At 39.1% G+C, this 16,340-nt stretch overlaps 1 long non-coding RNA gene across 1 annotated transcript in view; it reads right to left on the bottom strand.

Moving 5' to 3' along the window:
• The window catches only part of LOC103877290, a 61,278-nt gene that overhangs the window by 6,323 nt on the left and 38,615 nt on the right, over positions 1-16,340 (bottom strand). Inside the window, exon 3 of the long non-coding RNA XR_004176485.1 lies at positions 15,548-15,665. This is a non-coding gene — a long non-coding RNA (uncharacterized LOC103877290). The remainder of the gene's footprint in view (positions 1-15,547; positions 15,666-16,340) is intronic.

Below are 16,340 nucleotides of genomic sequence, written 5' to 3'. Positions count from 1 at the left end.
TCATTTAGATCATAGAATTCCAAATGCCACATTCCCAGTCTATGGCAACTGTCAGCTTTGATGGCAATGTTTAACATTTTAAAAACAATAAAGGCAGCATGAAGGAGAATATACTTTCCAGGTCACCATGGGAATACAGCACAGATGAGGAAGCAGGAGAGAGGAAGCCAGGAAGAGAACAATAGAAGGATAGGGAGAAAGAGATAAAATGAGCTAACAGCTGTGATTTCCTGCATTTAGTTATCCCTGAAACTCCATATCTGTCCTGATTTTGTTATATGAGCCAAAAAAAAAAAAAAAAAACATTTTATCCCCAAAAGTAGTTTAATTGGGTTTCTGGTATGCTATCTTTTTGCACCAAAGATTTCCAATATACATAGCAATCCAAATTACTATATGCCATCTTCACCACTATATGATTCATCCATGTAACCATAGACCACTCATACCCCTGAAACTATTTAAATAAAAAACAAAGCAAAATAGAAAAACAAACAAACAAACAAAAATATATGCCATGATGGGACTTATATTCTTATCACTAGTCTCCTCTCTGGTTAAGGGACTGGAGGCTAAGGTGAAATGTAAATACGTCCTGCATCATCTTTTAAAAGGGTCAAATATGGAGGGAGGAGCAAGATGGCCGAATAGGAACAGCTCCAGTCTCCAACTCCCAGCACGAGTGACACAGAAGACCGGTGATTTCTGCATTTTCAACTGAGGTACTGGGTTCATCTCACTAGGGAGTGCCAGACAATCGGTGCTGGTCAGCAGCTGCAGCCCGACCTGTGAGAGCTAAAGCAGGGTGAGGCATCGCTTCACCTGGGAAGCGCAAGGGGAAAGGGAATCCCTTTTCCTAGCCAGAGGAACTGAGACACACAACACCTGGAAAATCGGGTAACTCCCACCCCAATACTGTGCTTTAAGCAAACAGGCACACCAGGAGATTATATCCCACACCTGGCTGGGAGGGTCCCACACCCACGGAGCTTCCTTCATTACTAGCACAGCAGTCTGCGTGCGATCTCGTGGAAAGGCAGCAGCGAGGCTGTGGGAGGGGCGCTTGCCATTGCTGAGGCTTAAGTAGGTAAACAAAGCCGCTGGGAAGCTCAAACTGGGTGGAGCTCACAGCAGCCTGGAAGGAAACTTGCCTGGCCCTGTGGCATTCACCTCTGGGGACAGGGCACAGTAAACAACAAAAGCAGAAACCTCTGCAGACGCAAACTAATGCTCTGGTCTGACAGCTTGAAGAGTGCAGTGATCCCAACACGGAGGCTACAGATCTGGAGAAGGGACAGAATGCCTGCTCAGCGTCCTTTCGACCTCCTTGAATAGCCTAATTGGGAGACATCTCACGAAAGGGGCAGCGCCTGACACCTGCCTGTTGGTGGGTGGAAGTACACCCCAGAGGAAGCCTAAAGCAAGAATCGACAGGTACACTGTTCCATGTTGAGACGGGTCTTCTGCAGCCTCTGCTGCTCCAGGCAAACAGGGTCTGGAGGACTCTCAAGCAATCTCCAACAGGAATGAGCAGCTTGAGGATCCACTGTTAGAAGAAAAAATTATCAAACAGGAAGCATGTGACTTACACCAAAAACCCTACCAGTACGCCTCACCATCATCACTCAAAGACCAGAGGCAGATAAAACCATGTGATGGGAGAAAAAGTAGGGCAGAAAAGCTGAAATTCAAAAAATACATGCATCTCCCCTGGCAAGGAGCACAGCCGATCGCCAGCAACGGATCAAACTTGATCGAGAATGACTTTACAGATGAGAGGAAGTGTGCCAGCTCAGCCCAACAAACTTCCTCAACTAGCGATAAATTTATGATACCCAGTGCAGAAACTAAAAATCTGAAAAAAAGTGGCACTGATGGCTGGATAATTAATGCAGAGAAGGTCATAAACAAATAAGGAAAGAGATGAAACTACTACATCTAGAAGACAAAGTGGATAAATGTATAGTTTTAGTAACTGCATTCGACAATCAGAAGAAAGAGTATCAGCGATTGATGATCAAATGAATGAAATGAAGCTTAGAAGAGAAACCCAAAAGAAAGAAGAAAAAAAGAAATAACAAAGCCCCGTGCAAAGCAGTGGGATTATGTAAAAAGACCAACTCTACGCCTGATTGGGGTGCCTGGAGGCATGATGTGGTGCAATGGAAACCAAGTTAAAACACTCTCTGAGATATCAATCCAGAGAACTTCCTGAACCTAGCAGGGCAGGCCAACATTCAAATCCAGGTACAAGCAGAGAACAAGCAAAGATACTCCTGCAGAAAGATGCACCCAAGACATAATTGCCAGATTCACCAAAGTGGAAATGAAGGAAAATCTTAAGGGGTAGCCAGAGAGAAAGGCTGGGTCGGCTAATGGCCAAAGGAAGCCTATCAGACTCACAGAGCAGATCTCTCGGCAGAAACTCTGGCCAGAAGAGAGTGGGGGCCATTCAACATTCTTAAAGAAAAGAATTTTCAACCCAGAATTTCATATATCCAGCCGTAAACTCTTAGTTTCCATAAGTGAAGGAGAATAAAAATCCCTTTACAGATAAGCAAATGCTGGTAGACTTTGTCACCACTCAGGCCTCTACCTTACAAGAGGACCCTTAGTGAAGGAAGCACTCAACATGGAAGGAACAAATTGCACCAGCGACAGAAAAATATGGCCAAAATGTAAAGACCATTGAGGCTAGGGTTGAAACTGCATCAACTAACGAAAGGAAATAAAAGTTACATCATAATGGCAGGATCAAGTTCACATAACAATATTAACTCCAAATGTAAATGGACTAAATGCTCCAATTAAAAGACACAGACTGGCAAACGGATAAAGAGCTCGGAGACCTACCGTCCATGTATTCAGGAGACCCATCTCACATGCAGACATACACATGCCTTAAAATAAAGGGATGGAGTGAAGATGTACCAAGCAAATGGAGGAACAAAAAAAGCAGGGGTTGCAATACTAGTTCCTGATAAAATAGACTTAAACCATCAAAGATCAAAAAGAGACAAAGGTGCTACTACATAATGGTAAAAGGATCAATTCAACAGGAAGAGCTTACCATCCTAAATATATATATGCACCCCAATACAGGAGCACACCTAGATTCATAAAGTCCTTAGAGACTTACAAAGAGGGTCACAGACTTACACAATAATAATGGGAGACTTCAATACCCACTGCCAACATTAGATCAATGAGACAGAGCAAGGATATCCAGAATTGAACTCATCTCTCTGCAGCAACCAGACCTAATAGACATCTATATAGAACTTCCACCCCAAATCAACAGAATATACATGCTTCACACCACATCGACTTTATTCCAAAATCTGACCACATAATTGCCACTCCTCAGCAAAATGTACAAGAACAGAAATTATAACAAACTGTTTCTCAGACCACAGTGCAAATCAAACAGAACTCCGGTGGACTCAAGCAAACTCAATCAAAACTACCAACTACATGGAAACTGAACAACCTGCTCCTCAGAATGACTACTGGGTACATAAATCTAAAATGAAAGCAGAAATAAAGATGTTCCTTGAAACCAATGAGAACAAAGATACAAGACATACCAGAATCTCTGACACATTTAAAGAGTGTGTAGAGGAAATTTATAGCACTAAATGCCTACAAGAGGTTATGAAAGATCAAAATTGACACTCAATATCACAACAAGAACTAGAGAAGTAAGAACAAACTCCAAAGCTAGCAGTAAAGCAAGAAAACACTAAGATCAGAGCACAACTGAAGGAGGGTAGAGAGCGAAAACCCTCCAAAAATCAATGAATCCAGGAAAGTTGGTTTTGAAAAGATCAACAAAATTGACAGACTGCTAGCAAGACTAATAAAGAAGATAAGAGAGAAGAAATCAAATAGATGCAATAAAAAAAAAATGATAAAGTGATATCGTCACCACCCACTTGCCAGAAAATAAACTACCATCAGAGGAATACTATAAACACTCTCTACTTAAATAAACTAGAAAAATCTTAGAAGAAATGGATAATTTCTGGATAATTTACACTCTTCCAAGACTCAAACCAGAAGAAGTTGAACTCTGAATAGACCAATAACAGGCTCTGGAAATTGAGGCACACTACAGCCTACCAACCAAAAAAAAAAAAAAAAAAGTCCAGGACCAGATGCAGATTCGCGCTGAATTCTATCAGAGGTACAAGGAGGTGATTGCACCATTCCTTCTGAACTATTCCAATCAATAGAAAGAGGGAATCCTCCCTAACTCCATTTTATGAGGCCAACATCATCCTGATACCAAAGCCTGGCAGAGACACAAATAAAAGAGAGAATTTTAGACCAACATCTCGCATGCATACCCACGATGCAAAAATCCTCAATAAATACAGGCAAATCGATTCAGCAGCACATCAAAGCTTATCCAGATCATGCGGGCTTCATCCTGGGATGCATTGGTCTGTAATATCTGAAATCAATAAACATAATCCAGCATATAAAACAGGAATCAAAGACAAGCAAACCACATGATTATCTCAATAGGGATGCAGAAAAGGCTTTTGACAAAATTCACAGCCCTTCATAAAAGCAAAACGCCAATAAATCTCGGATATTGATGAACGATTCCAAAATAATAAGAGCTATATTTATGACAAATCCACAGCCAATATCATACCAAATGGGCAAAACTGGAAAAAATTCCTCTTCAAAACTGGCATAATAAGATAGGGATGCCCTCTCTGCCAATTCTATATTCAACATATAGTACAGTTCTGGCTAGGCAATCAGGCAAGAGAAAGAAATCAAGGGTATCCAGTTAGGAAAAGAAGAAGTCAAATTGTCCCTGTTTGCAGATGTTTTATACTGAATATTTAGAAAATCCCATTGTCTCAGCCCAAATCTCCTTAAGCTGATAAGCACCCCAGCAAAGTCTCAGGATACAAAAAAATTAATGCAGAAATCACAAGCATCTTTATACACCAGTAACAGACAAATGAGAGCCAACCAGGGTAAATGAACTTCCATTCACCATTTCAAAGAGAATCAAATACCTGTAGAATCCAACTGACAAGGGATGTAAAGGACCTCTTCAAGGAGAACCATAAACCACTGCTCAGTGGAATCAAATATAGACACAAACAAATGGAAGAACATACCATGCCTGATAGGAAGAATCATGACGTGAAAATGGATATTACCTGGGCTGCCATTTATAGATTCAATGCCATCCCCATCACCAAACAGAGCTCTTCATAGAAACTGGGAAAACTGGGTTTTAAAGTTCATATGGAACTAAAAAGAGCCTGCATCTTCTAAGGTCTCTGTCAAAGAACAAAGCTGGAGGCATCACGCTACTCTCCGGATTTCAAATATATTAATAAGTTGAAGAAGTCAATAAAATGAAAGATATACCGGTATTTTAAAACAGAGATATAGACTGCTGAATATCCTCAGAATAATATCATTATCTAGCCATCTTTTGACAGTCTCCGCGAGAAATGAAGAATGGGGAAAGGATTCAGTCGTAGCAGTTGTTTGAAGATAGTAGAAAGTTGAAATCTCTTAATCCTTCCTTGATTTCTTATATAAAATTATTCAAGATGGATTAGAGATTCTAATGTTACCTATTCTAGAGGAAAATTATGCTTGCACTATCTGGTGACACAGGCATGCAAGACTCTGCGTCTAAAACACTCAAAAGCAATGGCAGCAAAGAGCCAAAATTGACAAAATAGGATCTCATTAAATCCAAAGAGCTTCGTACAGCAAAGCAGAAACTACCATCAGAGCCGTCAACAGGCAACTCGCATGAATGAAGAGAACATTTTAAAATCTACCATCTGACAAAGCAGCTAATATCCAGAACCTACAAAGAACCCAAAGGCAAAACAAATTTACAAGAAAACAAACAGCCCCATCAAAAAGTGCAAAAGGATATGAAATCAGACATTTCAAAAGAAGACATTCCTACAGCCAACAGACATATGAAAAACATCATCACTGGCCATCAGAGAAATGCAAATCAAAACCATTAAACGAGATACCATCTCACACCCAGTTAGAAATGGCGATCATTCAAAAGTCAGGAAAACAACAGGTGCTGAGAGGATGTGAGAAATAGGAACACTTTTACACTGTTGGTGTGTATTGTAAACTAGTTCCAATCATTATGGAAACAGCATGGCGAGATTCCTGCTGATCTGGAAACTAGATGCCCAGGCATCCAGCCATCCCATTACTGGGGATATACTCAAAGGATTGCAATCATGCTGCTATAAAGACACATGCACATCGTGATACTACGCACTATTCACAATAGCAAAGCATTCTGGAATCCCAAATGTCCCAACAGTGACAGACTGGATGGAAGGAAGAAACGCATATACACCATGTGAATACTATGCAGCCATAAAAAGGATGAGTTTAGGCCCTTGTAGGGACATGGATGCAGCTGGAAAACCACTATCTAGCAAACTACAAGAACAGAAAAACCAAACACCGTGACAACTGCCTGGCAGGCGGGGAACTGGAAATGAGATCACGGCACCCAGGAACAACACACCCCGCCTACTGCGGGGTAGGGGAGGGGAGAGATTGCATTGATGCCATAATTGATGTAAATGACGAAAGATGGGTGCTGATTTCCAGTTGATGGGTGCAGCACACTAACATGGCACAAGTATATATATAACAAACTCCGTATAAGTTATGCAAGCTTAATGCACTGAACTTAAAGGATAATAAAAAATAAAAATAAAAATAAAAGGGTCATGACGTGGAAATGGTGCCTTTAGTTACTCAGACAAAAGACGAGCCGCAGTGTATATGGCACATAGGCAATGATACAAACTCTGCTGGCAATCATCTATGTTACTTTGGGCATGCAACATCTGTGGTTCAGTTTCCCCATACATAAAATGAGGAGAATTGTCTTAAATCAACTTTAGCAACTCTTCTAACTCTAATATTCTATTATTCTAAAACATGGAAGCCTTCTCAGATAAGCTTCAGTCATTTACCCATGGTTCAGGTGTGTTCGGAAACACGTGGCATGAGCAGTAAAAGACAGGCTACAGAGATGGACCAAGCCTTATGTTGGTACCAGCCTCATGAGCACAGAGTCCAGCTGCAGGGAGGATAGCACTGGGGACCACAGAAAGAGGGCTGAGAAGAGGAGATGGAGGAGCTCCTGGGGATGAGCTGTGTGCTATAGATTCTCTGTTGTGTGATATTGTTAGTTCTCTGGCGTTGTGGAGTGGAGGGTAACTATAAGGTTTTGTTTTGTTCATATGCTTTGGCTTGCTTAGGTGAGGTCAATAATACATTATAATTTTCATCAAAACTTATCTATGAAGGGAATTGGATTCCCCCAGTAACCAAAAATTGTATTTTCTCAAATACAAAAACTAATGCAGGTATAGCATAATTCTGCTTTGCATAATAAATGCATGAAAATATATTCTTGTCCCCTTGGGCTATTCGTATTTTAAGAAAATAATATACACACTTCAATGTGATATGGTTTCAACAATACAGTATATTGTAGAAAGTATTTTCATTCTCACAACAGCATACTCTAAATCAGGTTGGACCATGATGACACCCAGCTGAGTGGAGGGTTTTCAGTGAAGTGAAAGACAATGTTATTGACCTTTGGAGTCAGATAAATTTGATTGCCACCTCTACCACCTATTATAAACTCGGGCCTATTGTCTTATAAACTAAGGTCTTAGTAGCTCTACATCTATTTTCTCATATGTGATATGTGGATTATAATTCGTACCATATGGGGTGCTTTGAGAATGAACTCAGACGACTTATGTAAAGCACCTGGCACACAATAGGTGCTTACGTATGTTAATTTTCTTCCAAATAGCCAAACCTGGCTTACTGCATAAGGCATGTTATGGGGTTATTTTTCTTGTTTTTATTAAGATGATTCCATTTTTAAAATGTTTCCTTAATTCAGCTTAGAAAGATCTTGATTAAGTCATTTCTGTCTTCACTGAATTAGGTCAATCATTAAGCTGTTCTCTAGATTTCAGGAACAGTGTTAACAGCCAAGCATATGCAAGCTCCCAAATCAGACATTTAGATGGGTTTCTTTTGATCTACTTTTAATTGAAATACTCCCTAGTCTTCTAGGAAACTCAGAGATAAAAAGGTTCAGGATGATTCTGCTTTTCTCTATACTGCTCAGATTCTAACCATTAGGATGCACTGAGATTGGATCTTGGCTCTTTAGGAAGGAAACAGATAATCACACCATGAAACCATTACCTTGATGTAATAGGATGGAAAACGGGTGGAAGTTTAAAAAAGTTGGACTGATTATTCTTTAAAAGAGATAATTAGTATACTTCCAAAACAATCTTTGAAGGACGTAGTAGTGTAATTTAACTTTACTATTAATCAGTTATTTTTCCCTATTTAACAAAGCACAGAAACAGAGAACAACTGTCATTATATGAAAGAAAATTTGAAGCTTGATAATTACAAATACTTATGATATCAAGGTCAATTAGTTCTGAATGAAATAATCACAGCAATCATAGAACTTCATATTTTAGCAGTGACATTACAAAATATTATATTTGTGTTTCTGTTTTCAGAACACTTCCATATTAATCCTTATATAATTATAACAACAAACCTTTAAGATGGGTGTTATTTTCCCCACCATAAATGGTAGAAACCAAGGCTCGACAGAGATTTGAATTCAGATTAGAATTCTGGATACAAATCTGTTAGGAATTTGGGGGACTTCGGAAGAATGGCCATCTGAACATACTTTAGCTGCCCTTTGTTTCAATTCGAACCCATCTGAGCTAACCAGTTATTTAGCACCTGGGGCTTGCAGAATGGATGCCCCGGTCACTTGCTCCATAGCAAGTAGGTCAGCTGCAGTCTTGACCCAGCAGCTTGTGACAAATGCAGAATCCCAGTGCAATCTATGAATCGTAACTTGCATTATATCAAGATCCTTCACTACACTTGCTTGCAAATTAATGTTTTAGAAGCTTGCCTTAGAAAGTAAAACTGAGGACATAAGTATTGGAGGACTTGAGGACAGTATCAGAATGTCCCAGGATGAGGAATAGAAACTTGCTTATTTTGAAAAGTGCTTGACCTTGGAGATTCTTAAGATCTGTGGGAGCTTGGTTCCCAGGGCGCTGAGGAGAAACTGAAAAAGCTAAATTCCTCTCTACCTCGAGTTTTAAGAGCTTGAAATAACATGACTGCAGAAGATCAACTCCTGGTATTTTTGACAGGGTCTTCACATCCTGGCTGCTGCCATTCTGCTATCTCACAGAGGAAGAAAGCATGGTCCCTTCCACCATTTGTGGAACTGCCTCCGCTTGCAATACTGAAATAGCTGGACATGAGCCCCTGTGTGCAGCCAAACAAAATGGTATCCCTAGGACACTTTCTGGCCCTCCACTTAAGGGAACCCTGTAGCCAGATACACTTAAAACAGGCCTCCAATGAAACAGCATGGTGTCCAGAAAGCACACTAGGTATATTAGGAAAAAAACAGCAAGATGGATAGAAAATATGAAAATAACCTATTAGTGCTTTCAAAAACACATCAGCATTACGTCATACCTAAATGCAAAATATAAACATTTTGAACATATAGTATTAATAACCTATGAATGGAATTTTACAGAACCTAGTGGTAAGAGCCAAAAATCTGACACCTCCTTCACTGTAAATTGATAAGCTCCTCTTACTACTTTGTCTCATATCCTAGTGATTTTATGGCAAAATTATCACTTTCAGTAATGTCATTACTTTTGTCAATGAATCTCTGAATATCCCTATTGTAGAATTTGCCATTTGTTTACTATACAATTACTCCAACTCCAAATTTGTGTTGCTATCTAATGATGTTATTCCACTTTGACATATGTCAATTGGATTAAGGATATGATTCCAAATCACGTGACATTTTCTTTAATTCTCTTATTCTTCCTTGTATCTGTTATTGTCTGGGTCTCCTTTCCTTCCAGGATTAGAGTAGCATCCCAGTCTCCAAAGTTTGCCTTAAAAATGCACTTGATTTATCTCTATTTGATCTCTGTTAAAGATAAAAACTGTTCGTCATCGTATTTGAAACAAATCAATGAACAATCCTGACCTAATGTGTTCTCCTTTCCTTGAAACACATGCATTTTAACAGATTTTAGTGATTTAACCTAAATCCATTCTTGAGAATTCAACACCGTTTCGGATTAGTCTAAGGAATCTTCAGGATCATTGGATTTTGTGTCTGTCCTCCTATTATCCCATTGTATGTGTGGGTGATTTCCCTTTGCATGTACGGCCAACTCTGACAATTCAAGCTCCCTAATTTATTATTATTATTATTATTATTATTATTTTGAGACAGGGTCTCACTCTGTTGCCAAAGTTAGAGTGTACTGGCATAAAACAAGGTTTACCGCAGTCTCAAACTTCTGGGCTCAAGCGATCCTCTCACCTCAGCCTCTCGGTAGCTGAGATCACACACATGTGCCACCACACCTGGCTAATTTGTAAAGTTTTTTTTGTAGAGACAAGGCCTTAATATATTGCCCAAACTGGTCTTAAGCAATCCTTCCATCTTGGCCTCCCAAAGTGCTGGGATTACAGGCAGAATGCACCACACCTAAACTGCAAGCTCTTTTGACTTGCTATTTTATTATAACTTAGATCCAACTAAGTGACTTTGTCTTTAATACTTGTTACTTTATTTTTTGTTTTTGAGTCCTCATCATGTTCACATTGTATTAACTGGGAAAAATACACAAATGAGAGACTTTATTATATTTATGTTGTTTTATAATGTTTTATGAAGTTTTGTGATTTCAGCTAACAATGTGTTAATTTTAGAGAAAATCAGAGTTAAGTATACCTTCGGGAATTATATGGTTTAAGCCAATATTTTAAAAAATGGACAAAGAATGCATCAATATTTTTATAAAAGAGATAATCTCATGTTATAATCCTTGTATCATTATCCTCATGTTATAATTTAACATTCTAAAGTTTGTATGAATACGCAAATCTCTCTCTCTTGCTAGTTATAATACCCACATTTCTCTTTGTGTTATTTTGGATAAAAACATCAAAATAATTTTTAATTTATGCTTTTTGTCCTATCACTTTACTTCAATGGTTTCTAAAGCATGAGTTGCTATCTATAACTGCAAGGTTATTGGTATTAACCCTTTGGCCCTTAAAACCATGGAAAATCATAGAATTGAATCCATTTTCAATGCAATCTGTCTTCCTAAACATTTTTCTCTATGATATCCACGATATTCCATCTTCCCATATTACACAGAAAGGGAGGAACTTGAGAACTAGAAATGATGCCCCTGAATGCCAATCACTTTATATAGAATTATTTTTTTTTGTTCTATTTTTGTTACATTATACTCTTTAAGTTCCCAGGGTACATGCATAACGTGCAGGTTTACATATGTCACTCTGTACATGTTGTTGTGTGCTGTATGCATCAACTCACAGTACCATCAACTCATTAGCTTTACATCAGGTATAACTCCCAATGCAATCCCTCCTTCCCTCCCCCTCCTCCCATGATACAGCCCCGTGTGTGATGTTCTCCTGGGAGTCCGGGTGGACCATTATTGTTCAGTTCCTACCCATGAGGAGCAGAACATGCGGTTTGGTTTTCTGCCTTTTGGTGATAGTTTGCTAAGAATGATGGTCGTTGCATCCACCTGCCAGCGACAAAACCCATCCTTTTGGTGGCTGTATATTCCATGGTGCATATGTGCCACATTTTCTGGAATCCAAATTCGGTCGGCGAAGCATTTGGGGTTGATTCCCAAAGCCCTTTGCTATTGAATAGTGCCGCAGAAATATAAAAGTAATGGTCTTTATAGCATGATTTATAACTTTTGGGTATATCCCCAGTAGTTGAAGGGCTTGATCATATGGTACATCTAGTTCTGGATCTCGAGCAACGCCGCTAATGTTTCATGTAACAAGCTGTTCAGTTTACAATCCCACCAACAGTGTAAAAGTGTTCCTGGCTTCTCCATATCCTCTCCAGCACCTGTTGTTGTTTCCTTGACTTTAATGATAGCCATTCTTGACCTGGTGTGAGATGGTATCTCTATTGTGCCTTGCATTTCTCTGATGGCCATGAGGATGAGCATTTTTCATGTGGCTCGTTGGCTGCATGAATGTCTTCTTTGAGGAAATGTCTGCCCATGCATCTCCTTTGGCCCACTTTTGATGCTGTGGGTTGTTTGTTTTTTTTCTTGGTAAATTTGTTGAGTTCTTGTGGTGGTTCTTGGATAATAGCCTCTGCCGATGAGTAGATTGCAAAAAATGTTCTCCCATCTTGTAGGTTGCCTGCCGGACTTGATGTATTTCTTTGGCGTGAAGTTTCTTAGTTTAATTAGATCCTGATTTGGTTTTAATTTTGGGCTCTGCTGCCATGTTTTGTGTTTTAGATACAAAGCCTTCGTCATTGTGTCCTGAATGGAAAAATACCAGGTTTTCCTCAGGCCTTTTAAGTTATGGTATTAGGTCTACGATGAAGTCTCAATCCATCTGAACACTTTTATAAGGAGGGCGGCAATCCAGTTTCAGTTTTCTGCTACCAGATGGATAGCCAATTTTCCGCACTACTGCTAAATCGAGAATCTTTCCCAATTTTCTTTCGTTTCTCTCGCTTACCAAAGATCTGATGTACGTGATGTGTTTATTTGATGGACTCTGTCGTCCGTATCATTGGTCTATATCTGCTATTTTGGTACCATACTACGCTGTTTTGGCACTGTATCTCGGAAAGTATAGTCGAAGTCAGGTAGAAATGGATGCCTCCAGTCAGCCTTTGTTCTTGACTTAGATTGTCTTGAGATGCGGCCTCTTTGATCAAGGGGCTCATCCTGGGATGCGCGCCTATTCAACATTCACAAATCAATAAAACATAATGCACTATATAAACAGAACCAAAGATAAGAACCACATGATTATCCTTCTTATTAGATGGCAGTGCTTTACAAAATCTAACAGCCCTTCATGATGGGGCCTAAGAATTCGTATGATGGAACGACTGTGTCAATAAGAGCTTGATGATGACAAAGCCACAGCCATTATCGCTACTGAATAAAACTGGAAAAAATTCCCTTTGAAACTGGCATTAAGACAGGATGCCCTCTTCAATTAATTCTAGAATCATAACATAATGTTGAAGTTCTATGAAAATTCTAGCAAAGAAAGAAATCAAGGGTATCTGTTAAAAAGAAGAAGTCAACTGAACCTCTTGGTAGACATTTAGTGATTGTATATTTCATAGAAAATCCCATTGTCTCGCCCAAATCCCTTAAGCTGATAGCAACTTCAGCAAGCCCCTAGGATATGTAAAATTAATGTGCAAAAATCATGCTATCTCAGATACACCCAGTAACAGATAAACAGAGCCAAATCATGAAATGAACTTCACTTCATAATTGCTTCAAAGAGAATACAACAAATACCTAGGAATCCAACTGACAAGGGATGTGCTGACCTCTTCAAGGAGAACTACAAACCACTGCCTATGAAATAAAAGAGGCATACAAACAATGGAAGAAATACAAATGCCTTATGACAGGAAGAACTAATATCGAAAAATGGGCCATACTGCCTATAGTTATTTTATAGATCTAATGCCATCCCCATCAAGCTACCAACGAGTTTCTTCACCGAATTGGAAAACTGCTTTAAAGTTCATATGGAGATAGAATTTTATGTCTGCAGGTACCACTAGCCCAGTAAAGTGAGGAAAGAGGCTCAATGCCTCATCATGCTCTCTTCCTACAACCTGTTTCTGAAAGTAGAAAGAATAGTGAGAGGCCGTAAAACCACAAGAAGGTCAAAGTACAAAAGTAGAACTCAAATAAATTATACTGAGAAGTTTTATTCTGGGTATTACATGAATACTGGAACACTTTTTCATGTAAAGAATATTTGGACTGCGAGAGAAGTAAGAGTAAAAACTCTCTACCAGAAAAAGAGTTAGAATAAGTGCATTATTTTATCTTATACTTTTTAATCTGCTTTATATATATGCAAACTTGCTTCTCTCTGGGAGTTAACTTTTAGAAAGATTCTTACTGGATTGTCAGGAATTCATGCAAAAAACAGTAATTTAAGTATTCAAATCTGTTGAATGCCTGTAATTTCTGTAGTTGACAGTATTTATGAAAGGATAAGAAGATTGCTAAATTTGTAGTTGTTTTAAAATTATTAGGATAGTTTTAATATAAACTTACACTTCTTTATGTACCCCTCTCAACCCTGGGTCCTTGAGAAGAAGCAAGCCAAAGGAGAATAAAAATACAATACGAATTTGCTACTGTGAAGCTGGGTTAGAGAAGGCATTGGAGGCTTTTTCATTTCTCCCTGATCCTGAACCTCCAAATCCATTCCTCATGCATGTCCTGTATTTAACCCTCCAGATGCAGGACTAGAAGTGAGAGGATGCTGAGCTGCTGAAGACAACCCCATAGTAGAATGTCTGCTGTCTGGCTGAAGAGGGGGCTGTGTGCCTGGCACACCTGGGTACACACAGATTCAGGGATTACAACACCAGGAAAAAAAATCTGTAAGAGGCACCAGAAAATATGCACTCAATTTTCTAAGTATAATTATTTCAGCTGAAGGAAAGCCAAAGCCAGGATGTCCAGTTGTTGTAAATTGGCATTTATCCAAACTTGATCAAGGATCAAAATTACCTGGAGGCATAGCTAAAGTACAGCTTACAGTCCTCTCCCTATACATTTTGCCTCAGTAGATTTGGGTTGAGAGTTGGGAATTTTAAAATTTGCACTTTTTCCCTAATGTTCCAGCTACTTCTTAAGACCAGGTGAGTGTCTGAGTCATTGGTACACTGACAAGAGGGAAAGCCTTACCAGTGGCAATAGATTAGGACATCTATTAGTTTTACTTTGTGCAAGACTGGCCAAAGGTCTTCATTTTATTAAATTATTATCTTCATGTTGCAAATGAGGAGACTGAGGCATAGAGAAATTAAATTCACCCAAGGTGTCATAACAAGGAATTAGCATCATCAAAACTGAAATTCACTCTTGCCCACTTTATTCTGTCTCCTAGATGTGCTTTTGATTGTGCCATCAATGCTTGCATTTATGAAATTGGAAAATACGGATACTCTTTGAAATGAATAATATTCTTTTTAGTTTGGCAATTTTTAATGTTTTTGCTTCATAAACACATCTAGATTCTAAAATTGAAAGCTCCTGTAGTTTTAGAGTGAAACTCAGTAATTCTGAGTCTAAGAGGAAAGGTCTCATCATTGTATATATTGAAAATCCTATCATCTGTTTCCATGCTGAGCTGAAACAGAGTGATTTTCTGGCTAGCAGGCCATTTATCACTTCCCACCAGCCATCAATAATTGATTAGGGAGATTGGATTCTGCACAATGCAAATCAGCTCATTTTTTCAACACGGAATACAGTTTGTGTCAAAATGTGGTAACCCTTGAATCTCTCTGCTTACTCATCTTTGATAGAATGCTGGAGTTTTCACTTACTCTTTTTTATCAGAAGATAAAAGAAGAACTGGGCAGGAAGGAAAATAACCATCTGGTTCTGTTTATGCTGATGCCTCTAAATCATGTGCACCTCACAATCTGTGTTTTACCTTCTCACCTAAAAACAAAGAGCAAAAGGATGCTTTAGGTCAAGAAGCCAACCCCAGGATCTTTTTAAGGCAAAGCCTCCAGGCCATCTCTTACATTCTCAGGAATGGAGTGAAGATTTGCAGACTGGTAACTTTTCCCTTAAGGAACTACCACTGTCATTTCTATCCCCTAACTTTCTATTTCCACAAAACCGTGGTTGGTTGCAGAGTAGCACACAGTCTCTCCAGCTTCTGTACTAAAGCTAAGTACACAGGTCATTTGGTTTATAGGTCCACTGATCATCATGGCAGAGAAACAGGAAATAAAAGTAATAAACAAGAGCAAGCTACAATGATTATGGACTCTTAACAACTTCATTTTGTGATGCTTCAGGGTTTTTTGGTCCCGATTATTTTTTTTTTTAAATAAAGGCAGGGAAGTGTTGTCTGCTGCTTTTTAGTTCTGCAGGCAGGGCTTAGCGAAGTCATCTCCTTTTCTGGATCTGCATTGAGAGAAAGTCCTTCCCCTTTTTATGGTGCCTCTGGACCAAATGCCTGAAGATTCAGTTAACACAGAACAATCGGGACCTCCCTTTAGTCTCAAAGCTGTCGGTTTGCTAATTGGAGGCATCCCCATTAGAAGGCCACGCTGGAGAAGGAATGAGAACAGCTAGCACTGAGAGTCTGAGATGTGCCTGACTAGT

The sequence above is a fragment of the Papio anubis genome, chromosome 10, assembly GCF_008728515.1.
Source record: "Papio anubis isolate 15944 chromosome 10, Panubis1.0, whole genome shotgun sequence".
Lineage (NCBI taxonomy): Eukaryota > Metazoa > Chordata > Mammalia > Primates > Cercopithecidae > Papio > Papio anubis.
The sequence above is the reverse complement of the archived record's forward strand: the minus strand, read 5'-3'. Positions and strand labels throughout refer to the sequence as shown.